Source organism: Anabrus simplex, chromosome 2 (assembly GCF_040414725.1).
Source record: "Anabrus simplex isolate iqAnaSimp1 chromosome 2, ASM4041472v1, whole genome shotgun sequence".
In the NCBI taxonomy this organism is placed as follows: domain Eukaryota; kingdom Metazoa; phylum Arthropoda; class Insecta; order Orthoptera; family Tettigoniidae; genus Anabrus; species Anabrus simplex.
This window is the reverse complement of record NC_090266.1, coordinates 325823331-325836408: the sequence shown is the minus strand read 5'-3', so window position 1 is coordinate 325836408 and position 13078 is coordinate 325823331.

Genomic DNA, 13078 nt, shown 5'->3' with positions numbered 1-13078 from the left:
GCAATAACCTGAGATGACATAGACCCTTATTCCGCAAAAAACTCAACTTGCTGAAAAATGTGGCTTAGACCCTTCTTCCGGGGGGGGCCTTCATTTGTTGACATCTAAAATGAGAGTCAGAACAATGCAGCGCTAGTGCAGGGATATAGAAAGAAGGTGGGAAGCAGTAGATACTGTAAGATCCGGTCGACTGAATCCTTCAGAAGCGTCGAAGTCCTACGATATTTCATGGACTACGCTACGTAGACAATGTACTGTGTCCTCTGCCTCCTATACCAAGGAAAAGTAATGTACGCAGAAGTCTTGTTGCGTTGATGGCTAGAGAGTGACTTCTCCATAACACAGGCTATTATAGGAAGAAGAAAGCAAAATTAAACCCCCATCCGACAACAGAAACATGCAACGCGGTATAGTGGTTTGGTATGTGAAAAGTGTTTATAAGCAACATTTTTATTGGTGGCCATATTACAGGTCTGTTCACTAAATCGGCCTATTCTGTCCTGTTTCACAAGGATTACAAGAAACAGAAAAGTTGGCCCTCAATGAGTTGACTTATTTATCTGCGCTCTTCGGTTGTGTGCATGTGTTACGCCTCAGCATGGTTCTGCTCTGACCAATGAGAGAGAGTGCCAGCTAGTATTGGGCGGGTCTGAGGGCTGTACAGATTTCCTTGCCTGAAATGAGTATTTCTGGCCACTAGTTATTAATGATCGCAACTGTACTGAACCATATCACTATACGGCTCAATATGTTAATAATAAGATTGTGGCATAATTTATATTAATACATCTGTGAGTCGCAAGGAACAAAGTCAGGAAGCCTGGAGGGCCGTGACATAGCTTACGAGAACCTCGTATAGATCCAGTAGAAACAGATTATTTGAATTCATATCGAGCTTTTGGCCGGAAACTCAGTCAAACACACCCCCACTTTCACCGCTAGTCCAACCACCGCGAGCTGGAGGGGGTAGTATTTGAACATGGGGATTCACCTAACAGTTGGAACAGGTTGGCAAACTTCGTTATCCGGGGACTGGTATCACCTGAACTTTAATCAATATATCCGCCGCTGAGCTAGATTCCACGGATCAAAGTTCATATAAAATTGAGAACAGAATTATCATAGGCCAGGAGGCCATAATAATGACTATGTATGCTATTATAATATTGAAGTGTAAATTTATAGCGTAGACCGTTGAACCTTTAGTCGGCCGTTAATAGCCAGCGGCAATATTTGCTAGGGATTCACCTCGGCAGTAGCATCATGGCTTGCCTATATAACCCCGTGTAGAGCGGGAAGCGTTCTCAATCGTTATTTGTCAGTCGTATTATTTGTACGTGCCACTTGATCGTCATGTACGCTTTGTGCGTCACAAAGATTTAAAAATTTATTATCGTTTGAGACTTGCAAAATTCAGACTTAGTGTCTTTTATCTGAGATTATTAACAGTAATGAGACGTCAAGTGCGGCCTGGCGTAGTTGGTAATTTATCAAATTAAATTTAAATTATGAGCTTGATATACTAGCGTTCAATGACTGTAAAACAGCTCACCAGTACTAACTTTGAGTACGCGTCCGCGAGTCGTGAAGTAACGTGTGTGCTCCGCATATATAAAGTACCGCTGAAAAGGACTGAATTTGACCGGGCTTGATCCCCCAGTCCAGTTACGCTCAAATCGGGACCAACTTATTAGCGCGTAGATTGTAGCAAATCGCAATCTAACTAGGATCATAATCGTGTATACAAGCACGCCATGCGGTGAAGAAGAATATCCAGTATTATTTTAGATGATTCCAGGAGAAGAAGGAAGACAGCCATGGCAGCATCAGGAGTCGACTGGATGACCATTCAGCACGTGATCTGTGCAGTTTTGATGGGCTAAAGGCGAACATGGCATAGCGGTCAATTCGTCGCCGTTGCCTGCAAAGTTAAGTCCTAAGTCTTTATTTTTAGCATGTCTATTGTGAGAGTTGAACTAGTATGGGTATTTTCAAGTAATTTAAATGTTAATTAAATGTCTGCCAGTAGGCACTTGCTTTGTTTAATTTTGAAATAACAGTAAATGCGTTCAGGGTTGTGATGCATGTGTTAGCCCTGTGTTCTTTGTATATAATTTATTCAGTTGGGAATAAGAGGGAAAGATAGGTTAGATAGTTAGGTGTGTGTTTTAATTTCAGGTCTGTTTTATTAGTGTGTTTTATTCCATTGTGTGATTATATTCAGATAGAGTTGTTGGATAAAGTCTTTGCATTATTAAGTAGGCTGTACGCCGGCAGCGTTGCGTAAGTCAATTTATAACAGATTAGAGATATGATATTGATAATGATATTGTCATTCTTTACATGCCGCATGTACATTTCAGCTGTGACAAGATTGTGTGACGTATAGCAATTCACCGTTGAGAGTAGCGAAATATCTTCGAATTTCGGGGCAGGCGAGTTCAGGAACGCGAGGATATCGAACGACAATATGTTATGTGAAAGGCCTGAGAGGCCGTGCCATATTAATGGGGCGAAATGAATATGTGAAAGGCTTGAAATGCCATGCTATGTAAATGGGGCTAAATTAAGATGAGAAAGGCAGTTTAAGCCGTGATGATTTTCGGGAACAAGTATTTAATTATGTTAACAAGCCAGCCTGAGGTTTGTTTGAATTTGCACTGGCTGAGCCTAGAGACGGTGAGAGAATATGTGTGTCGTGTCATAATGAGGAGAGTCGGCTGTGAGACCCGACCAGCCTGTTATGCCCCCAGGTATGCAGCTTGTAGTCAGCTGTGTGCCGTGCGCGCCCATTCCAGTGAAAGTGTTTGCGACCCGTTAGTTTCTTGGAACTTTACCCCTGCCCTGGTTATTTAAGTGTTTGTTGGAATCCAGCTGATCGTCCAGGCGATGTGGAAGAAGAACGATCTTGTCTTTGTTACGAGACATGGAAATGTCAGAGCCTGAATATGTTGAGACTGAGTCCCGACGACTCTAGTTTATTGCAGTATGTACTGTATTTGTGTGTGTATTTCTTTCTTACATGCAATTTTAGTATTTGTACGTTTGTGGTGTTATTTTTGTCATGTGTTTTGTTGTCTGTTAGTGACATTTGTTCAAGCGTTGTGTAAGTAAGGGGACATGTCAGCTCGATGGCTGATTAAAGGGAAGTTGGCGCTGTGTCCAAATTCATTTGCCAATCGGTACGGACCCGTTATTAGAATCAGTGATATTTTGGAAGGGAAAATTAGGGACAGCCCTGAACAAGTGTTATATGTCTTTGTATCCCAATTTCATATATATATATATATAATCTTTTCTTGCTATTTGCTTTACGTCGCACCGACACAGATATGTCTTATGGCGACGATGGGATAGGAAAGGCCTAGGAATTGGGAGGAAGTGGCCCTGGCCTTAATTAAGGTACAGCCCCGGCATTTGCCTGGTGTGAAAATGGAAAACCACGGAAACCAGGGCTGCTGACAGTGGGACTCGAACCCACTGTCTCCCGATTACTGGATATTGGCCGCACTTAAGCGACTGCAGCTATCGAGCTCGGTTAGATATAATCTAGTCACACCAAATACTAGCTTCGATTACCACATGCATGCTAACGGACGTTTCTAGATCGAGCCTTCTTATGAATTTACCGGCGCAGACATCATATCCAAAAAGAATCTATGTAACGATACCAAACTCCAATGTAATGTTTTGTTTATATAATTTCGGGTCGATGCCCGCATTTTCTTTAAATATTTTGTAAATGTGTAAAAAATGTTCATGTGCGGATCACTTTTCACGACCATTTCTTGGGTCGCATTTAATTTGATTTATATTTGACCTAAATTTTGTTTTTGATTAGTATGAGCGATGTTCATGTTTTTCGTGGAATAAATCTATCCTACCCGTATACCAGAGTTTTCATTAAGTATCTATGTATCCGTATTTCCTGTCCATGTACTATTTAGTATTATTTAGAGATTTTTATGTCGCCCATTTTTCGAACATAACCACGCGCTTTACCCTGAGCTTAGCCAAATTCGTAACAGGATACGGTGCAGTACTATCCAAACCAAATACAAACCCTCCTGCCAATCTGGGCCACCGATGATTGCAGCTAATGGCGCTAACCGTTGCGCTACCAAGGCACACCGGTAATAACAATAACAATATCAGTCATACCTGACAAAGGCAATTTCTAGCAGGAGCGCAAGATAAAGAGAACTTTAAATGCATGGAGCATCAGCTTCACCTACGAACGTAAATCGCAGCTTGACATTGCTCCAGGGGAGACAAGTAAAGCGTGAAAATAATAAATTGTTTAGTCGCTCGAAAATAGAGCGAGCGCATGGTATTGTGTGTTCCTCAGTATTTTATCAGGCTTAATTTTAATTGTTATCAAATAATAATTCACCTCCCTTGCAAATACAAATCCTGTGGATATCCACAACGAACATTAATTCCATCTACTACATCTACAGGTTCAATTGTTCCGAGGAAAATGTATACTTGCGAGGAACTTATACAATACCCATGTGCTCGTTCTTTTTTTGAGTGACTGTACATATCTCTAGGTAGATAGGTTAGTAAACATACAATTACAGAATATCAGGCAAATTAACGATATGTTAATTGGATTGGGAAGGATAATTAATGATCCCAAATGGGAGTTATACAGATAGGTGTTTGTTTACAATTTGCTTGATGTCACACCGACAGAGACAAGTCTTAGGGCGACAATGGGATAATAAAGGGCTAGGAATGGGAATGAAGCGGTTGTGGCCTTAATTAAGGTATGGTTTATTCAAAATATTATCAGGATTTAGAGGGCTAAACACGAAAAATAGTGACTTCACTGGTATACTGGTAACAGACTTTCATTTGGTGAAACACTGCACCCCCCTCTCCCTCAGATGTCTTTGATAATGAGGTAATTACTATAAAATATAACATTCCTTCGACGAGATGGTAAAGATAGAATATTTAGTTTTAACGACAATTTCTGAGCATCCTTTGCTGTTATTATAGTATTGGAACAGACTAGGTAAAAAACAGGAATCAGAATAAAATAAATGAACTATTACAAATTAGTTATCTACTTTAATCATAACTCCATTACTGAGCACTAAATCATTTTCCCATGTATTTGATGAATAATTGACTTGTAACAAGGATAAACTCAATATAGAACTCTTCCTTCTACATTCACACAGAAGAAAATTAATTAACATGCATAATTCTCACAATACAACAATGGACGTAATTTTCATAGATTTATTCCATACTGAGAATGTGACAAGATTATTAGAACGTTCTGTGCATAAGACTCTTACCATCCCAGTCTGACACTTAATATTTACGTGAAACAATTTCCACGTGTGATAGTTGACAAATAAAATCATTGTAAGGCTATTTTACGAACTTTACTTTTTCTTCGCAAGCAATTCAAAGTCGCACTAACTCAGATAGATTTTCGGCCACGGAGGGATAAAAGAGGTCATGGACTGGGAAGGAGGTGACCGTGGCGTTAATTAAGATACAGTCCAAATATTTGCCTGGTCTCAAGATGGGAAACCACGGAAAAATATCTTCAGGGCTGCCGATGGTAAGGTTCAAACCCACTATCATCCTAATGGAAGCTTATAACTAGCGGCCCGAACCATGAAGCCAACTCGTTCGGTGAACTTTATTGCTATTTGCAAGAGCAAAATTGGGCTGAATTAGAAATTTTCAGACACACTGACGATGCACAAGCTTATCTATTTACACAGGTGGAGAGAACTGTGCTTAAAAGAAAATAATTACAAGAGATCAGCATATCCAGGTTGGTTTATTAAAACTGTTATGATTTCTTAAAGCTAAAGTTTTGGTATAGTTTTAATAAATACAAATATATTAGATGAGAATCTAGAGCTTTAATTTAATAACGCTTATTTATGAAGGGCCTGGGCGAAAATAGGTAAGTCAACTTCCTTCAGAACTCAGAAAAACTAAGTTTAACTTCAAAACGTTACTAGATGAACAAATAAAATATTAGAAAATCATCTACTTTGAATAACTGAAGTTCGAAATGTAGTCACCTGAATTAAGCTCGGTCCGATGCCCAGTATTTCACAGCTAACTTGATTACGACAAAATGTTGGTTTACCGGGCGAGTTCGCTGTGCGGTCAGGGGCACGCGTCTGTGAGCTTGCATCCGGGAGACAGTGGGTTCGATTCCCACTGTCGGCATCCCTGAAGATGGTTTTCCGTGGTTTCACATTTTCACACCAGACAAATGCTGGGGCTGTACCTTAATTAAGGCCACGGCCACTTCCTTCCAACTCCTAGACCTTTCCTATCCCATCGTCGCCATAAGACCTATCTGTGTCGGTGCGACGTAAAGCAACTAGCAAGAAGATGAAGAAATGTTGACTTATTTCGGTTTATTTCCTCTAACTCTTCATATAAATTCACATCCTTTGGAAATCGAATGATGCCCTCTTTTTGAAGCTAAAACCTACTTGATCATGTGATATTGATAACAGATTACCAAACGTATTATGCTTTATATGTGACTAATTTCTAAACTCTTTCTGGATACGAGGAATGTGTGCAGAATATGTCCTGTCCTTAACTTCGGGAAAAATACTAAAAGTGGAGTCGGCTAGTGACCTGTGGAAACTTGAGCTTAAAAATGTAGGGCACAGTCTTCAGTGAAACATTGGAAGCTAGGACAACAAATAGGCCGAGATTTAAAAGCTCAGAAAATGCCTTCTGTATTCATGGAAAATTATAGAGATATTTATTTATTAAAGGCTTCAGCAAATATTCCTTTCAACACATCATCTTCAATGAGATTTTGGGAAGGATAGGAGGTATATTTTTCTCTGAGAACATGATTTTTATCCAGAAAGATCTTCTATAATTTTTCTTTCAAATTTTGCTCAGCATATTTTTAATGCGCCAATGACGTAAGCTTGAACTACAGATATCGTGTTAATCTACCCTGTTTACTTATCATCTGCTTAAGTATATCTGGTAAACTTTACTACTGTAACCATTTTGTTATTTGCTTTACGTCGCACCGACACAGATAGGTCTTATGGCGACGATGGGAGAGGAAGGGGCTAGGAGTGGGAAGGAAGCGTCCGTGGCCTTAATTAAGATACAGCCCCAGCATTTGCCTGGTGTGAAAATGGGAAACCACGGAAAACCATCTTCAGGGCTGCCGACAGTGGGGTTCGAACCCACGATCTCCCGAATACTGGATACTGACTACTGTAACCAAACTGATGTGTAACTTTACTACTATAACAAAAACTGATGAACTGATGAGTGAATTTATGAATAGTTTGAGGTAGAACTGCACAATGTTTGCCTTCGTGGTCAAGGGGCCTGTATAGTAAATACCTACATGGTTCCATTGGCCATCCCTGATGTGGGTTTTCGTGGTTTAGCACTTCAAATCCCTGCAAACGTCAGGATCATACCTATTATACAACGATCAGAACCGTTTCTGCCACATCGTAAGGCCATTCCACTATATATGCACATAGAAGTATAGACAAAGCTCGCACAGTGAACATGCGATTGCGCGATATCCCAGTCCCCTTACAATAAAAAGTGAGAGAGGAAACACCGTTTGATGTACTGTATTATTTCCTATAAATACGTTTTAATTTTTGTTGCTTGTCAAATCGTGATCGTTTTTGGTTGTGTTTGCTGTACTGAAATCAGTGGTCGTTTGCGCCAAACTTCACTCAGGTTAATCGCTGTGATCGAACCACTAGTCCTTTCGTCACTCGTGTTCTGGAACGTATATCATGGTTATCAGTCCCATGTTGTTGGACTCTAAAAGTATAACAAGCTCTAACAGATGCTCTCCTCTCCTTGAAGTGTTTACAATGCAGTGCTTTTACAATTATACGGTTTAAATTCCTGCTGGCCAGTGCTCTGTCTTCCTGACAACGAGCATCCCTCTCTATCTAACCCGGATGTCAATACAATGCGAGGCCGGGACGTGCTGGAAATTGTACTCCTTCAGTTACAGACCACAAGCTTCTCAATGTTTCTGACTTCAGTGGTGGGCAATTATTATATCTTTTTTTCTAGAGGTTTTACGTCGCACCGACACAGATAGGTCTTATGGCGACGATGGGATAGGAAAGGCCTAGGAGTTGGAAGGAAGCGGCCGTGGCTTTAATTAAGGTACAGCCCCAGCATTTGCCTGGTGTGAAAATGGGAAAACACGGAAAACAATTTTTAGGGCTGCCGATAGTGGGATTCGAACCTACTATCTCCCGGATGCAAGCTCACAGCCGCGCGCCTCTACGCGCACGGCCAACTCGCCCGGTAATTATTATATCAACAGCGGTGCAATTCTCAGGGAAAGCAAGTAGTCTGCAGCTGAAGACGGCACGGAGGAAGCAAAATTGTGTTCAGAAGGGCAGCAGTGTACTTGGTTGGGGGCATATATCAGCTGGACTAGCAGTGGCGTATCTGTCTTTCGGTGTGGCTTCACATGGTAGTATACGGTGTACTGGGCAGAAAGGTGAATTAATGTAAGGTCCAGTGAAAAGAAAATCAAGGATGTAGGGGTTCTATCTCCGTAATGGCAATGAAGCCCCTTGGAGGAACGCAAGTTAAATGTTTCCACTATCCCTAACTGCGGCATGGAGTGAGAAAAAGTGGTTTACTCAATGCCCGACCACCTTTCCTCCAGGAATTAATTTGATACTCATTTCTAGTGCAGGCTGAGTGAACCGCAGGGCCACAAGTGGAAGTTTCGTTTCTGATAGTTTTCGTCTTCCTGACAAGGACTCGAGCCCACATCCTTCCGAATGTATGGAGCGCGCCTTTACCACCTCGGCTAGGCAGCCTTCTCCAGTGAAATTAATTTGTTAAAATATTTCCATTTCTGTTTAAAAGCCACAGATACAGCCATGTATAAAACATAATCAATGTATGATATTCATAACGTTAAAATGACGTTATCTGAAGCGCACACAGCTTCAAACCAAAGTAGATTTGGTCTCAGCTCTAGTAATGGCACCTTCAAAGGTGCAAAATATACACTACCTTCTCATAAATTACTTCCATTACTGATCTACATTCTTCAATTCTGTCAGTAGTTTTATATTCTAGAAATACGTAGATGTGTCACCTGTAATTTGTGTAGTCTATTTCGTTCCAGTTTCTACAAGAACACATCCGCTTGCTGCCACAGCCATAAGGCTGTACTCGTATTGTCCTAGATAATAATAATTTCGTATAGTTATTCCTAGCCTCGTGCAGCCCTTGTAAGGCAGATTCTCCAACAAGGGTGAGCAGCATGTGCCGTGTATGAGAACCGCGTGTTTTTGTAGAGTATTGTGTGTGAGTTTCAGGAATGCTGAAGACAGTACAAACGCCCAGTCCTAGAGCCAAGGAATATAACCATTTAAGGTTAAAAGTCACCAACCCGGCCGGGAATTGAACCCTGCGCCCTCTGAACTACGCTCACCATTCTGCCAAGGATACGGACAGTTGTAAGATAATGTGTTTGGAAGAAAACAGACTAAAATTATCCTAATTTTAGGACTAAATGGTACTTCAACACCTTGAATTGACCTGAATTGTTGCGAACAGGCCTCATACTGCTGTACAGTTACACTAGGCTACACATGTGAATGTTATTGTTATTTGCTTTACGTCGCACCGACACAGATAGTTCTTATGGCGACGATGGGATAGGAAAGGCCTAGGAATGGGAAGGAAGCGGCCGTGGCCTTAATTAAGGTACAGCCCCAGCATTTGCCTGGTGTGTAAATGGGAAACCACGGAAAACCATCTTCAGGGCTGCCGACAGAGGGGTTCGAACCCACTATCTCGCGGATTCGAGCTCACAACTGCGCGCTCCTAACCGCACGGCCAACACGCCCGGTACATGTGAATGTTAAAATGCTACCACTGAGAGGTGCTGAACTGGACTAACCTGGCACCGAATTACAGCCATTTCCCTGTACCACTGAATAAACTTGAAGATGGAAGAGGATTAAAAATCCGCGGTGATGTTCTTCGAACCGCCATGTTCTCAGAACAGACGCTCGACACTCATTTCTTCTGTACCGAAAACGACGTCTTGCAATAAAATTAAAAACAAAAATGTACATATAAACAGGGATTGCGTGTAAAAAATTTCCCGATATATTTGTGTATTTCTTACACGTATACCGGTACCAATATGTAGAAACTACGAAACTTCACACAACGAGTGCTCTTGTTACATTATCTTCTGAACCACCGTCCTACTTCTCATTGCACTCAAATGAAGTCATTTGACCGTCACTAACTGTGGTTCGCATAAGAAATTCTTATATGCATAATTAAATAAATGACTTGCTACACCAGTGTGTTGACCCAGACGAACTTCTTATTTTTAAGCCTTCTAATACAGATGTGGGAAATGATCCTGCGGTGAACAGTAATAGAATTCAGTAATAGAAAACTCAAGTTGAACTTCTTCCAATATAACGAAAGATCTTCATTGGGGAAATCACATAAATATGATTGTAAATAAAGCGTACAGGTCTCTGCACATGGTTATGAGGGTATTTACAGGTCTGTAGTAAGGATCTAAAGGAGAGGGCATACAAGTCTCTGGTAAGACTCCAACTAGAGTATGGTTCCAGTGTGTGGGACCCTCACCAGGATTACTTGATTCAATAATTGGAAAAATCCAAAGAAAAGCAGCTCGATTTGTTCTGGGTGATTTCCGACAAAAGAGTAGCATTACAAAAATGTTGCAATGTTTGGGCTGAGAAGACTTGGGAGAAAGGAGACGAGCTGCTCGGCTAAATGGTATGTTCCGAGCTGTTAGTGGAGAGATGGCATGGAATTACATCAGTAGACGAATATCTCTTGGTGGTGCCTTTAAAAGTAAAAAATTAAAGGGGACACATTGGGGCAAATATTCGTTTATAGGAAGGGGAGTTAGGGATTGGAATAATTTACCAAGGGAGATGTTCAATAAATTTCCAATTTCTTTGCAATCATTTAGAAAAGGCTAGGAAATCAACAGATAGGGAATCTTCCACCTGGGCGAATACCCTAAATGCAGATCAGCATTGATTGATTGATTGATTGATTGATTGATTGATTGATTGATTGATTGATTGATTGATTGATTGAAGTTTATCGTCAAAACTAAATGCAACTAATGTCGAATTTGAATCTTCTTACAATCTGAGCTCTTTGACGACATCAATGGGCTATTATTCAGTTAAATAGGCTACAGTAATAAACAAGGGAACGCCACCACACGTACTGACGGCTACTGTAAGGGCATTCAGGCCCCATTCAAAATGAACATTTCAAAGTCGCATGCCTTTGTATACTTCAACGGTAAAGGTTTAGTTGGTAATATACTTGGGTGTGAGGTATTGTTTTGTGGAGCATGACATACTGCACGTTCAAAAACATGTTCCTCTAATTGTTTTTGAACTGTGTATTTACAAAATAACTTGTTCTGACTGACTGACTGACTGACTGACTGACTCATCATAGCCGAGCCAAAACTACTGGACATAAAGAAATGACATTTCGGGGATACATTCATATCAAAATTCAGGTACTCACAAAGGGAGGATTTCTAGATATCGCATCGCTAATGGGTGAAAAGCGGGGGTGAATTTTTAAAATGAGTGTATAAATATCTCAAAAACGGAACAGTTTAAAGACATTAAAATTGGTATTTGGAATCTCCTTTAAAAATTAAGAAACGCGTATTTTTCTGTTTTGGGAAAATCCTGTTAAGGGGGCGAAAAAGGTGAAGAAGTGGTTGAATACCTATTATGTGGATACTTATATCTCAAAAACTGAAGATGTTACAGTCATGAAAATTGGTATTTGGAAAATCCTTTAAAAATAAAGAAACACGATTTTTTTGGAAAATCTACTTGAGGGGAACTGAGAAAGGGGATAAATTTTTAAAATTATCATATGTACAATAGATATCAAAACTTAACACGTTACAGACGTGGAAATTTGTATTTTTAATCTCTTTTTAAAATAAAAGTAAAATGTATTTGTTTGTTTTCGGATAAACTATGAGTGGGGGGGGGGGTAAAGAAGGACTGCAAAAGGGGTTGAATTCTTTTTACGTGGATATCTATATCTCAAAAACTGAAGATGTTACAGACATGAATAATTGTATTTGGAATCTCCTTTAAAAATAAAGAAACACGTATTCTTTGTTTTTGGAAAATCTACTTAAGGTGTGGTAAACAGGAGTGACAAATGGGGTGAATTTTCAAAATTAGTATATCTCAAAAACGTAACATGTTACAGACGTAAAATTGGTATTTTTAATCTTTTTAAAAATAAAAGTAACACGTATTTGTTTGGTTTCGAAAAAAACACGTCAGTGGGGGGAAGGGGGGTAACACGTCAGTGGGGAACGGGGGTAAAACGACTGAAAAATGGGTTGAATTCTTTTTATATGGATACTTGTATCTCAAAAACTGAAGATGTTACAGACATGAAAATCGGTATTTGGAATCTCCTTTAAATAAACGTGTATTTTTTTGTTTTTCGGAAAATCCACTTAAATGGGGGGGGGGGTGAAGTAAGTGAACCTAGTTGAATTATTTTTATGGGGATACTTATGCATCAAATACTGAAGATGTTACAGACGCGAAAATTGGTATTTAGAATCTCCTTTAACAAAAGTGTTTTCGGAAAAATCTCTTAAGTGGGCGAAAAAATGGGAAAAGTGTTGAATACCTTTTTGAGGATACTTATATCTCAAAAACTGAAGATGGTACAGTCACAAAAAGTGTTATTTGGCGTCTCCTTAAAAAATAAAGAAACACACATGTTTTGTTTTTGGAAAACGTACTTGGGGGGGGGGTGAGCTGGACTGACAAAGGGGTGAATTCTTAAAATGAGTATATCTCAAAAACGAAACATGATACAGACGTAAAAACTGGTATTTCTAACCTCTTTTAAATGTAAAGTAACACATACTGTACTTTTTGTTTTCGGAAAAATCACTTGGGGGTGGGAATAAAAATGACTGAAAGAGGGGTTGAATTGTTTTTATTAAGATACTGGTGTCTCAAAATCTGAAGATATTAGA